The sequence below is a fragment of the Myotis daubentonii genome, chromosome 17, assembly GCF_963259705.1.
Source record: "Myotis daubentonii chromosome 17, mMyoDau2.1, whole genome shotgun sequence".
NCBI classification, from domain to species: domain Eukaryota; kingdom Metazoa; phylum Chordata; class Mammalia; order Chiroptera; family Vespertilionidae; genus Myotis; species Myotis daubentonii.
Genome location: NC_081856.1, coordinates 5,293,867 through 5,306,032, shown reverse-complemented (window position 1 = coordinate 5,306,032; position 12,166 = coordinate 5,293,867). Strand labels below are relative to the sequence as shown.

Below are 12,166 nucleotides of genomic sequence, written 5' to 3'. Positions count from 1 at the left end.
ATCTATCTATCATCTTTGACTATTTTTTTTAGTGTTGACATTATTGCAGGAGTCCCACCTCCATTTGCCCACCTCCATCCTTCCTCGCCTACCCCTTCCTTGGCCTTCACCAAATTGTTGTCTGTGTCCGTGGGGAATGCATATATATTCTTCAGCTAAGCCCTTCACCTTCTTTATCCAGTTAACCCCACCCTCTCTCCTTGAGTAACGACCAGTCTGTTTCATGTATCTATGCTTCTGGTTCCATTTTATTTGTTGGTTTATTTTGTTCATTGGATTCCACTTATTAGTGAGATCATAGCTCCTCCCTCCCCCCATCTGTGGTATTCTGTGACAGCCATTCAAAGGGACTCAGACATCCTGAACGCCCTTTCAAGCTTACCCTGACCAATAACAAGCTTTTCTTCTCTGCGTTCACTATTAACTGTATACAGGAGCATCTCCCAACCCCAACCCCCACCCCTGCAAACTGATACTTCTTTGTCACTGTTCTAAATGTCATTAGAAGAGTAAGTTGGGATGAGAAAGGTGAGCTGGGAGTTTAATTTGCATGTGGGAATTTCCCCTAGAGACTAAAAGGAGGTCAAGGCCCTGCCACTGTCCAGAGTTCAGACGGCACATACATTCATGAATGAAAGGTAACGGAGTATGGGCAGACAGGATTCAGATAGAAGAATGTTCTGATTTATTAAGCTTGTCTTTCTAAGGAAGATAAAGTGGTCAAGCTAAAAGACAATCCGAGTCTCTTCTCTCTGCATCTCAGAAGGAAGTAATTCTGCTGGAAGAGCCTTGGGAGAGACACAGCTGTGAAAATAGGCTCTGCTCTGATAGGCAGACACTGGGAGAGGGGCTGTATAATTTTGTACATGGACCGAAGCTAATTCACATAATGTTAATTGAGCCCCTCTTCTAATCAAGGTGATGCCCAGAGACTCTACATAAAGCACTAAATCACTCCCTGGAATTGAGTGTTGCAAGCTGGACTATAGTTTAGGAGGAATGCTGAACTTGGCTTGGGCTGTGCACAGCCACCCCCTCGTGCAGAGGCCAGGGGTGGGAAGACAGAGAAAGGCAGATGATGGGGCCACTTCTATTATTTTTCACTAGGGGCCCAGTGCATGAAATTTGTGCACTTGGGGGGGGTCCCTTAGCCTGGCCTGTGCCCTGTCACAGTGCAGGAGCCCCATGATCGATCACCCCAAAGAGGTAGGCCCTGCCCACCCATCCAGGGCTCCTCAATGGATTGCCCCAAAGAGGTAGGCTGGAGCTGGGGGTCCCGCCTCCATGTCATGTGGAGCCAGGAGGTGGGACCCCCAGGACCCCCAGGCAGGCCTCGCTACTCGGAGCTGGGGGGATCCCCAAGCAGGCCTCAACGTGCTGAGCCAGGGGACCTCCAGACAGGCCTTGCCAGACCGCCAGGCAGGCCTCCTCTCGTGGAGCCGGGGGACCCGCCTCCTCCCCGCTCCATGCTCTTACACAGGGTTTTACACCTGTACTTCACCTTGCAAACCAGGCCAGTACTTGGGCTAATGTTTCAATGTTTACTTCTCTTTCAGCATGGGAAAAGTTTCCTTTGGCAGGCGGGATCACTCCATCTTACGCAGGGAACATTTTGATGGGTAGGAGAGGAAGAAGAATAGGGGAAATCTCTCTGTCCCAGCCTTGAGGGGTTGTGGGAAGGATGAAAGAGGCGTGTGATGTGATCTCAGTTTCTATCCTTCAGGCATCCGCCTGGTGTGGCAGCGTGTCAGGTAAATGAGGGTATCATCGAGGACAGAGGGGGAGGATCTGCTCCACCCCCTACTGTGGCTGGGAGGCAGTTGCATTTGAACTTTGCGCGCTGACCCACGCCACTGCGAGAACTCAATAGAGAGCACCTGGCTAGCAGTGCGGCCTTTAGCCATGGTCATAGGATGGGTCGTCTGTGTGGACTCCTGTCTGACGTTGTAAAGACTCCCCCGGTGTTGAAATGTTTGTGAGGACACAGGACAGCTTGCCACATAGACCATCTGCAGGTAGATTTTGCTCCCTTTTTGTGGCTCTGACGCTGCATGTCCTTGGCTTTTTTCGTCTCTCTAGGTCTGGCTTTCTTGTTCTGAGGTACCCAGGTGCGTCATGGAATCTGTGGACCCACCAAAGTTGTTTGTATAGATACAAGCATTTTTTTCTGGTGAAAATCCATATTTTTCATGAAGTATTTAAAGAGGAATAAGACTGAGTAAACTTGAGAATTCTTTTTTTAAAAATATATTTTATTGATTTTTTACAGAGAGGAAGGAAGAGGGATAGAGAGTTAGAAACATCGATGAGAGAGAAACATCGATCAGCTGCCTCCTGCACACTCCCCACTGGGGATGTGCCCACAACCAAGGTACATGCCCCTGACCGGAATCGAACCCGGGACCTTTGAGTCCACAGGCCGATGCTCTATCCACTGAGCCAAACCGGTTAGGCAGGAATTCTTATTCTATGTTTATATGTCAGCCTTTTTTTTTTTTTTGTCTCATTAACTCTTCATTTTCTCCTTTCTCCTTATTCTCCTAATCATCATTCTGAAATGTGGGCTGGAGATATCAACACAGAAGAATATTGCTTTCTGATTATAACATAAAGAGGAAAGAATGAGAAAATTTTATATACTTATTTAGAAGTTATGTGTTCTTCAGTTTATTATTTCACTATAGTTCATTAGTTATTTAAAGTAAACAAAAAATCAAAATAAAACCCACAATAATGCTAACAAAACACCCTTTGGAATTCTTTTGATTTTGAAAAGAAGTATTAAAAAGACAATATATTGAAGAAATCGATTTTCAAATGAAAATATTTTTTCTGAGTATTAAATGAATAAACTATTTTAAAAACATTTAAATCATGCTTAGAGCAAACTATGGGTAGATCCTAAAATCTTACCATCCAGAATTAATCACAATGAACCTTTTAGAAAAAGTTCTTTAAGGAATCTTTTGTATTAACACACAATTTAAAGTAGATGAGTCATCATATAATTAATATTCTGTAATCTTGTTTTTCCCACTGAGTAATGTATTGTGGCCATTTTTCCATGAGAGAGAGGATCTAAACCATCATTTTCAATACTTATATGACTTTAACTTACATTCATAAATTAATTTTACCCATATCTTATTAAAATGTACTTTAGTTTTAATAATTGTTCACTATTATAAATAATATTTTCATGTGTGGCTTTCCTCGTGTCTTATATATTTTATTTTTTTAAATTAATCAGGTTGTATTTCAGATATACGAAAATATAGAAAGGAAAATGTAGTGGACATGTGTATACCCACCAACCAAGATAAGCGTTGGGACCCCTGTGACATCGCCATTAGTTATCTAACTGACTACTTCAGATAAATCCCTAGAGGCAGAATTTCTGCATCAAAAGCATAGTGAAATCATCATTTTATTTATTTGTACTTATTTATTCACTAAGTATTCAGTACCTGTTGAGGTTGTGCTTAGGCCAGAAATAGGGAGATAATTGGCACAGTTCCTGTACTCCGTAGTCTTGCAGCAGATAATGTGATAATGGAATACCGCATGAAAAGTGATGAACCAGACATAAGAATAAGATACAACAGGAATGTAGGAAGTGCAACTCAACTGGATGGTCTGGCAGAAGAAGCAATGGTAAATTAGTTAAGAACGGAAGGCAAGCATGGAAGACTTCTCAAGTGGAGAGCAGCATTCTCAAGGCCAGGAATGAGGGAGCTGGTCCCGGTGGGAAAGGGTTCCTCTCTGTTCTGGTACATCTGGGGCGTGGGGTTTTGAGAACAGTGAGGCAGAGAGACATAAAAGAAGCTGGAGTGGAGTGTTAGAAATGGAATATTAGTTAGTACCACTGGTAGCATGAGTTGAAAACATTTTTTTAAATGAAATAACAATGTACATGTTTGACAGGGAGAAGTTATAGAGGGAGAGACTGAGGATCTTGTAAAACCATTAAATTATTTGATGGATTTTACTAAGTATGCTGCTCTTCCTGTGTCATCACTCCTTACATTTTACGAACTGTATTTCCTTTTGAAAGCCCGTGTAATATTCATGGCTCATATCTAGGATGAGGTTTGCAAAGGGAAGACTGTGGTTCTTGCTGTCACATGCCATCCCCCATGGGGCATGAGGAGGCAGTACCAGGTGCTGTGTCGTCCCAACTGGACATTCTCGGTGTCCATATTGATTGTTCAGTGGCAGCCTGTGGTGATGGGAAGGCTGGGACTGGTGACATTATCAGGTTTCTTTTCACTGAATATGGAGCATCACTGGTCATGCCAAAGAAGTCAGTTGGCATCAATGGCTAGTTATTCATGTCGTAGGCAACCCACATTCAGGTTTTATCTAAAGCAGTCATGCTTATGGCACATTCTGCATAAAATTTGTCACATTTCAGGGTAATGCGATCGACCCCAGGGAAGACAGTAGAAATGGAGTGTGTGCCATGTAATCATCCCTAATAGTAGACTCAAGCTTTTCATCTGCCCTTGATTGCCTGGCCGTTGTGGGCTGCAGATAATGGAACAGCGCACAACACCCTGACCTTCCAGTCTTGGCATCTGTCGGAAGTTAATGATCCGCATCACTCTCAGCCACTGTGCTTTGCACTTCCGGCAGCAAGGCAGGCTCCTGTGGATAATGGAAACCGTTCTCTGCCTCTGTGGGAGTAAATGGTCTCAAATGAACTTTGTTCAAAAAACTTTTCTTACAGAACCATTCACACTGCTTTTGACCTCGTACAAAACTCATTGCTGCAAAAACGGTCATTGTTGGTTAGAGAGAGAAAATGACATAACTATCATGTATGACTGGTATAACCTGAACCATGAAAATTGAAAAAAAGGATTTTTTTTAAAAAAAAGTCCTCTTTTTTCTATGTAGTATTATTGATTTTGCTATTCTTATGCTTGAGACTGGCTTCTGGGGCATTTATATTACCCAAGTAATTGGCTTTGTAATTTCCTTTGGGAATTATAAAACTGGCTACTAGACTAAATTGTTTAGTGTTATTTTCTATCTGTTTTGAGTTTTAGGTATATAGAATTTTAATGAGGGATTTCTATTGTCCTAATTTACCTTAAAAGTTAGAAAAATTAGTCTAGTTTTGAATTTTACATTCTTTATCTTACATGGAATACTATAAGAAGCATAATGCCAATTTTATGTTTATAAAGTTAATTTATTTGTTAAATGAATGTATGTGCACGTGTGTGTATTTTTATTTAACAAAGGCAGTGACATGCCTGAATATTACAGGAAAAAGCCAGGGCTTTGGAGGAAACATTTGAATGTAAGGGAATTTAAGTTCATGAAAAACCTTAGGTAGAATTAAGCAAACCATGAACTCATTGAAAAACAATAAAATTAGGGGGGAAAAAGTCACTAAAAGATCATTTCAAAGATCTAAGAGAATTGCTGAAATGTTTTTTGTGTGTTTTTTTAAACTCAGATCTTTAGTAGCACTCTTTAGAACACTTTAGATTTAAAATGTAATAATTTGTTAAAACATGCAAAAAAGTGTAACAGTGAATAAAAACCACAACTGACAAATATATTGGTTAACATTTCAAACATGTATAACCAATAAACACGACCTAGGTTTTTATTGGTATTCACTTCAGAAACTTGAATCCACGGCTATAAGCAAATTTCTGTTCACAAAGGTCATATATGCAGGTATAGGGATTAGAAGCGTGCATCTAGCTTATGGCCAAACTATTTTTAAATGCAAAAATGTAAAATAACATCTTTAAAATATTAAAAGATGATCTACACACTTCAATAATCAAATGTTGCTTATACCAGATGTATGACAGCTACAGGATTTAAGTGATAAACAACAAGGTATATAGAAATTAATACTGGCCAAAAAGAACAGGAATATTTTTACATTTCACTGAAAATACACTACTAGAATAGAAAATCTAGTAGAAATGTAGGGAAAAATTACAAAATCTAAAACCAGTTATTTAATATTTCTTATTACCTAAATAACAGTATAACATTAAAAGAAACCTGCACCTGTATTTTAATTGTTAATGTCAGTTAACGAAGTTATCAAAAAATGAAATGCAATAAAAAAAGCTTCAAACTCCAAATGAAAAGTCTGCAAGGCTCAGATTAAAACGTGGAATGTTTAAGATGAAAGTAATGAACATACAATTGTTTTTGTTCTTTATTGAATAGAATCAAAAGTTTTGCCATTTCTTTGAACCCTAGAAGTACTAAATTTCATTTCTTTGAATAGTTCTACATATCTTTTATTTTTTAATGGTGCAAGTTGTCTTAACACATTGCGCACCAGTAGTTTTATTGCTAGTTTTACCCAGTGGCCAGATAAGTTTCTACTGAACTAGCACAAAAAAACGTTTTACCAAGTATCATACTTTAAAAAGATATTAGCTTGTAAGAACATGTAATAAATAACTTCAAAATGCAATGGGTATTTAATTTTAGGATGGGCCTTTAACATTAATGTAAAACACTGTGTAATATGAAAACACGAGAATGCTTGTGATGCGCCCACAATGTGTTAAGTAGCTTACGAAGTCAGTATCTACAAAGTAGTTGTTTGTTACCATTCTGATAAAACAAAAATTCATCATTAATTTAACTTATGTGTTTTTGCTATAACACTTAGCACAAGAATAGACGTCTACTATTTTTCCACTAAAACAAAGGAGTGCAGTAGTTTTCTTCTCGATGTTAGTGTTGTATTTAAAAAAGGTCAACATTAAAAATGAACTATTATTTTCTTTGAAATCATTAAGCTTCTTGCACATCTTAAATTTCCTTCTTCTGCCTGTGTTCAGAAATTTCTTTAATTCCCGGTAATGAGGAAGGCTGCTGCAATGAGTATCCTTTGCAGTTTCTTCATTTGCGTAAAAGAGTGAACGCAGCGTATGTGAAGCCCTGTTTTAGGAGTCACATAGTTCATGCCAACAGGAACATTGGGTCGATGTGGTCCAGTTCTCTACTCATCGGGGATTGTGCAGTCGGCCGGGTTTTCATCACTTTGGCCGCCTTCATTTTCACTTGTGTCTTTGCTTTTTGTTTTTTTGTAAGTAGATTTTTAAAAAATATTTTTTAATTTTTTTTATTGTCTAAAGTTTTACGTATGTCTTCTTTTCCCCAATTGACCTCCCCCCCCCCGACTTGTGTCTTTGTTGGGATCATCAGCGTTCTCAGTAGATTCAGCGCCTGGTTCTTTATTTTCCTCATTTTTTAAAAATATATTTTATTGATTTTTTTATAGAGAGGAAGGGAGAGGGATAGAGAGTTAGAAACATCGATGGGAGAGAAACATCGATCAGCTGCCTCCTGCACACCCCTCTGGGGCTGTGCCCGCAACCAAGGTACATGCCCTTGACCGGAATCAAACCTGGGATCTTTCAGTCCGCAGGCCAAACCAGTTGCATTTTTCTCATTTTTAATTCCATTTTTAGCACTGCTTCATTTTGTTGATCAGGTTCCTTGATCTTGTCCACTTTAATTTCAACCAGTCGTCACCAGATTTAAATGCCAGGCCTGATTTATGAAGTTTCTGAAGTCTTCCTCGTTACCAGCCTCATTTAGAGTGACAAAACCTTCCATGTTCCCTGGGAAACGATGCTTTTTAAGCTTTTTCTTTGCAGCTGAAGCACTCGCATTTCCATCTTTTTTCATAGCTTTGTCTGAGGTTCCTTTCTCCCATCAGAAGTCGCATCATCTAAATTAGCAAGATCTTCTCATCTCGCACTGAACTGCCACTTTCTAGCGGTGCTGCTGCTTCACCTACCAGTAGCTCATCTTTAGGTCGGAGAAACATGCTAGGTTCTTGTTCTGCCTGGTCATCTTCTGTATCTTTTTCACCATCTTCACCTGACTTCTCTTCTTGTTCTTTCATTTTACTTTACTATTATTATTTTTTAATCCTCACACGAGGATATTTTTTCATTGATTTTGGAAGAGAGATGGAAAGACAGAGAGAAAAACATCGATGTGAGAGAAACACATCTATTGTTTGCCTCCTTCATGCGCCCTGACCAGGGCCCAGACAGGGGAGGAGCCTGCAACTGAGGTATGTGCCCTTGACAGGAATCAAACCCCGGACCCTTCAGTACGAAGGTCAAGGTTCTGTTCACTTAGCCAAACCGGGCCTGTTCTTGTTCTTTACCTTCAGTTGTACTTTTAGTCTTCTGGGAACCATCAGTTTTGGGTTTCTTATCGGTCAGAGATTTTTTGTCATCTGGAGAATAAGATTTTATTCAGGATTTATCTTTTTTCAGTAAGTCAATGCCTCTGTTAGGAATCCTTATACCAATTTTTGTGTATTTTTTAGATAGGCCAACTTTCACACGTCTCCTCTGAAACCAAAGGGCCTTTTTCAAGTAGGGTTTGACCATTGCCATTGCATCTTCTCTTATCTCCATCTCAATAAAGGCCTGACTTTTCATCATCATCAGTATATAATTCTGTATTTTCCCATAAGACTCAGCAAGCGTAAGGCCAACACTGTCAGAATAGCCAGAATGAGGTAAGGTGCTGAGATGTCTCACACATCCAAGCTCCTCCTTCTGATCAAGCTTCTGGCCTGGCTTCCCTTCAGGTTTTTTAATTCTTTTTTACTCTTGTGATAATGAACTTTCACTGGCTTGCCAAATACTCATGCTGGTGTGGTTGTATAATAATCCGCTGCAGCCTGAGCATCTTCTGTGGTTGCCATTTCAATAAACGCCTCATCAATTTTATTTAAAATCAGATGAATTGAAATGACTCCAAATGGTCCCACCAGCTGTAATAATTGATATCTCATGTTTTTCCCTCATTGGAAATTCATGATGTGAACAACTTGGCTAGTTTCTACTCTACCTTTTTGCATGTGTCTTGGTCCTTGCAGGTTCCCATTTCCAGCACCCAGGCTTCCTCTTGGTCCAATTGCTGCTCCCCCAAGATGAAATGAGGGAGGTGGAGGCCCCAGAATTCCTGGTACTGGGTTTGTAGATAGTTGCAACATGAAGGGATAACCCACTGTGTGTCCTGTATCATTGTCAGGGTTCTATTCTGGATACATTTCAAGAAGCAGCTAGCATGGGAGACTGTGACTTGCTCCAGTGATATGTTGACTCTACGCCTTATTAGAATGAACTGGCAAATCACATACAGAGCACAGGTGGGGATAACCCTTCGGTCAGAGTCCATGGAAGTCTTCAATATTGCTGTTTGGAGGAGTGCCCTCATTTTCTCAAAGAGAGAATTTTCTTGTAAGGGGCCAGAACCACGTTTCATTCTCTCATACCCACTGTCAAATTTATGATAGTTATGCAAGGTCTCACCAAAAAAAGAATCACTCCTACACCTTTCTCCATCTCATAATCTGTCATCATCATAATCCATTCTGTCATAATAACCAGATACTTGAGAACAGCTTCCATGGTCATCATCAAGCACTGGGTTGAGACTAGAACCATGATCATCAAAACTGTCTTTTCTAAAGTGCCTTTTTTTCTTCCTAGTCATCCCTAGGAGGCTCCTCCTTTTAAGTTGTAGAAAGATTTGGGGAAAATTCTCAGGAGTTATCTTGTCGCCTAGGTAACCACTCAATTCATCTAAGTCTCTAGCAAACAGACCAAAGCTGTACAAAATGTCACTGGCCTGGCCTGCATCTCCACAGTGTTGAGAAGACAGGGGGAGTGAACCTGTACTTCCAATGTTATCGTCTGACAATTATGGGAAGAAGTACCAGCAGAAGACAGTGCACGACGAGCTCCTTGTTGATTCAATGAAAAACTCATTCCAAGATTCATTAAACTCGCATCCTTCCAAGAGATGCTGGCATACTTAAAGAAGGCCTATTCCTGCTGCAGACAGGTCTTGGCCATGACCCTGTGCACCCCTACAAGAGATGACTGCTGGAAGGACTTGGACGCTGTAAAATAACTCTTGTCTAGTTTACAGATTAAACATATTTTAATTTTTAAAATTTTTTTAAGATGGACAAAAAGAAAGCTCACACACAGAAAACTAGATTAACGGTGCTTCAAAATATGGTAATGCCAAGAAAATGACCAGTAAGGACTGTAGAATCTTCTTCAGGCTGAGAACCAGCAGACAACGCTTAAGGAAAGGGAGAGGGCAAAGGAGAGGTACCTCTCTCCTAGCGATCGGGGATGCAGAGGCTCCCACAATCCTCTGCAGCAACTGCACTCTGGAATATTGTTCAGAAATATGTTAGGAACTGATTCTCTTTCCCTTCTTTATGAGGAAAATAGTTAGATTTCTATGCATTCAGACCTCTTTCAAGATCTATTAAACATTAACATCAATGGGAAGATGCACTTCAGTTTTTGCGTGCCTCTCATTTTGCAGAGTGCCATGGTGGGAAACCTGAGTACTATTTAATATTTCATTTCACAAATGTACATTGAGTACTTTCTGCTGTGATTCACCGGAAGCAAAGTCCCTTCCATTTGTGTGGGAGGGCTGTGGAGACTGGATGATTGATGGGGAGTGAAACCTGAAGCCAGGAAGACTGGTTTGGAGGGGATTCAATAGCCAAAGAATGGAGTACAAGGGACCTGACCAAGGTTGTGTCAATGGGAATACAAATGAGGGGAGGGTTGGGAAAGTTTTTTTTTTCAAGTTGATAGAGTGTTTGTTTGTGGGAGAGGTAAAAAAAAGAGATAATTGAAAGGGGATTAAATAACTTTCTTTATGTCATTAATTAAATAATGGTGGGACTACTAGAAATAATAAATCCAGAGAGGCAGATGGTCAGTAGAGAAAGACCAAGGCTTAGATTCTAATGACTATGGGGGTGATAATAAGAGACTTCCAAGGGAAGGTGCTTGTTGGCATCTGGGCTCTGTAGGATAAAGGGTAGATTAATGTAATGGCATGGGATCATCCAGTTAAATGCAGAAAGATACAGAGCAGGAATATTGAAGTTCTTCTGCCAATTCTTGTTGTTGAGATTGGTTTAAATAAAGTGAATTTTGAGTAAAACATCCTGTAATAAAGAACTACTCTATTGTAACTATTATTACTTTGTGGAAAATACCCGAGAACTTAATGAGGTGTTCAAGGTTTATTATCTCCTACACACAAATTTTCATATCCAAATAATCACATGGATTGGCATCAATGAAGAACTTTTCCTTTGTTTTCTTTAAAATATGTTTCTAAAAAAATATTTTTATTGATTTCAGAGAGGAAGGGAGAGGGAGAGAGATATATAAACATCAGTGAGGAGAGATAATCATTGATCAGCTGCCTCCTCCCCTCCCCTCCCCCCTCACTGGGGAATGAGCCTGCAACCTGGGTATGTGCCCTTGACCAGGAATCAAACCAAGACCTCCTGGTTCATAGGTTGATGCTTAACCACTGAGCCACGCCAGCTGAGTGAAAGCACCCCAGATCGAACCTGCAGCCCAGGTATGTGCGCTGGCCAGGAATTGAACCTGCAACCTTTTGGTGTACAGTATGATGCTCCAACCAGCTGAGCCACACCAGCCAGGGCTCATCTGTTTTCTATGTTGTCTTTGATATAATTGCAGGTATGAGGTGAAGTTTATCCTACCTAGGAGGCAAAGTTTGTGCCCATCCCAGGGTTCAGACTGAGCACTTTCCCTTTCTGAGTCCCTCTAGTTTGCCTACTGAAATCGGATCTACAAGAGAAGAAAACTGTAACCCCACAATGCTTCTGTTACTCTTCTTGAGAGTGGAGCAAATGGGCTTGTCTCAGTAGAGACCAAGTTCTTAGAGAGATTGGGAGGACTTAGACAGGAGTGAGAGTTTTATATTAATTTCTCCAGAAGTGGGGAGGGGAACTTACCCAAGATTAAAGCAGTGAGACCTCATGCTTTGAGTCGTTTTCTAAGGACCTGGGAGCTGCAGGTCTGAAATTACCTGGAAGTAAAAGAGCTGCCTCATTCATGTCTGTGTTCACCTTGGTCACCATCTCATCCAGACTCAGCACCTGGAGCCTCTCCTCATTCTGGATGTGACCTTATTGGGCCCATCATGTCCATGGTCCCCAGCCAATGCCGAGCTACACTGCCCTGTTTCCCCCTCTCACAGTGTAGAAGGTGGCGATTAAATTTGAGTAAAGGGTTGGAAAGAAAATGGAGAAGGGGGCAAAATGAAGAATTGGGATAGTTCATTGGGGATG

The 12,166-nt window shown here is 40.5% G+C and overlaps 1 pseudogene; it reads right to left on the bottom strand.

Annotated features, from left to right (window-relative positions):
* LOC132220100 (matrin-3-like) overlaps positions 1-11,956 on the bottom strand; it is an 18,985-nt pseudogene extending 7,029 nt beyond the window's left edge.
* Positions 11,957-12,166: the final 210 nt, after the last annotated feature.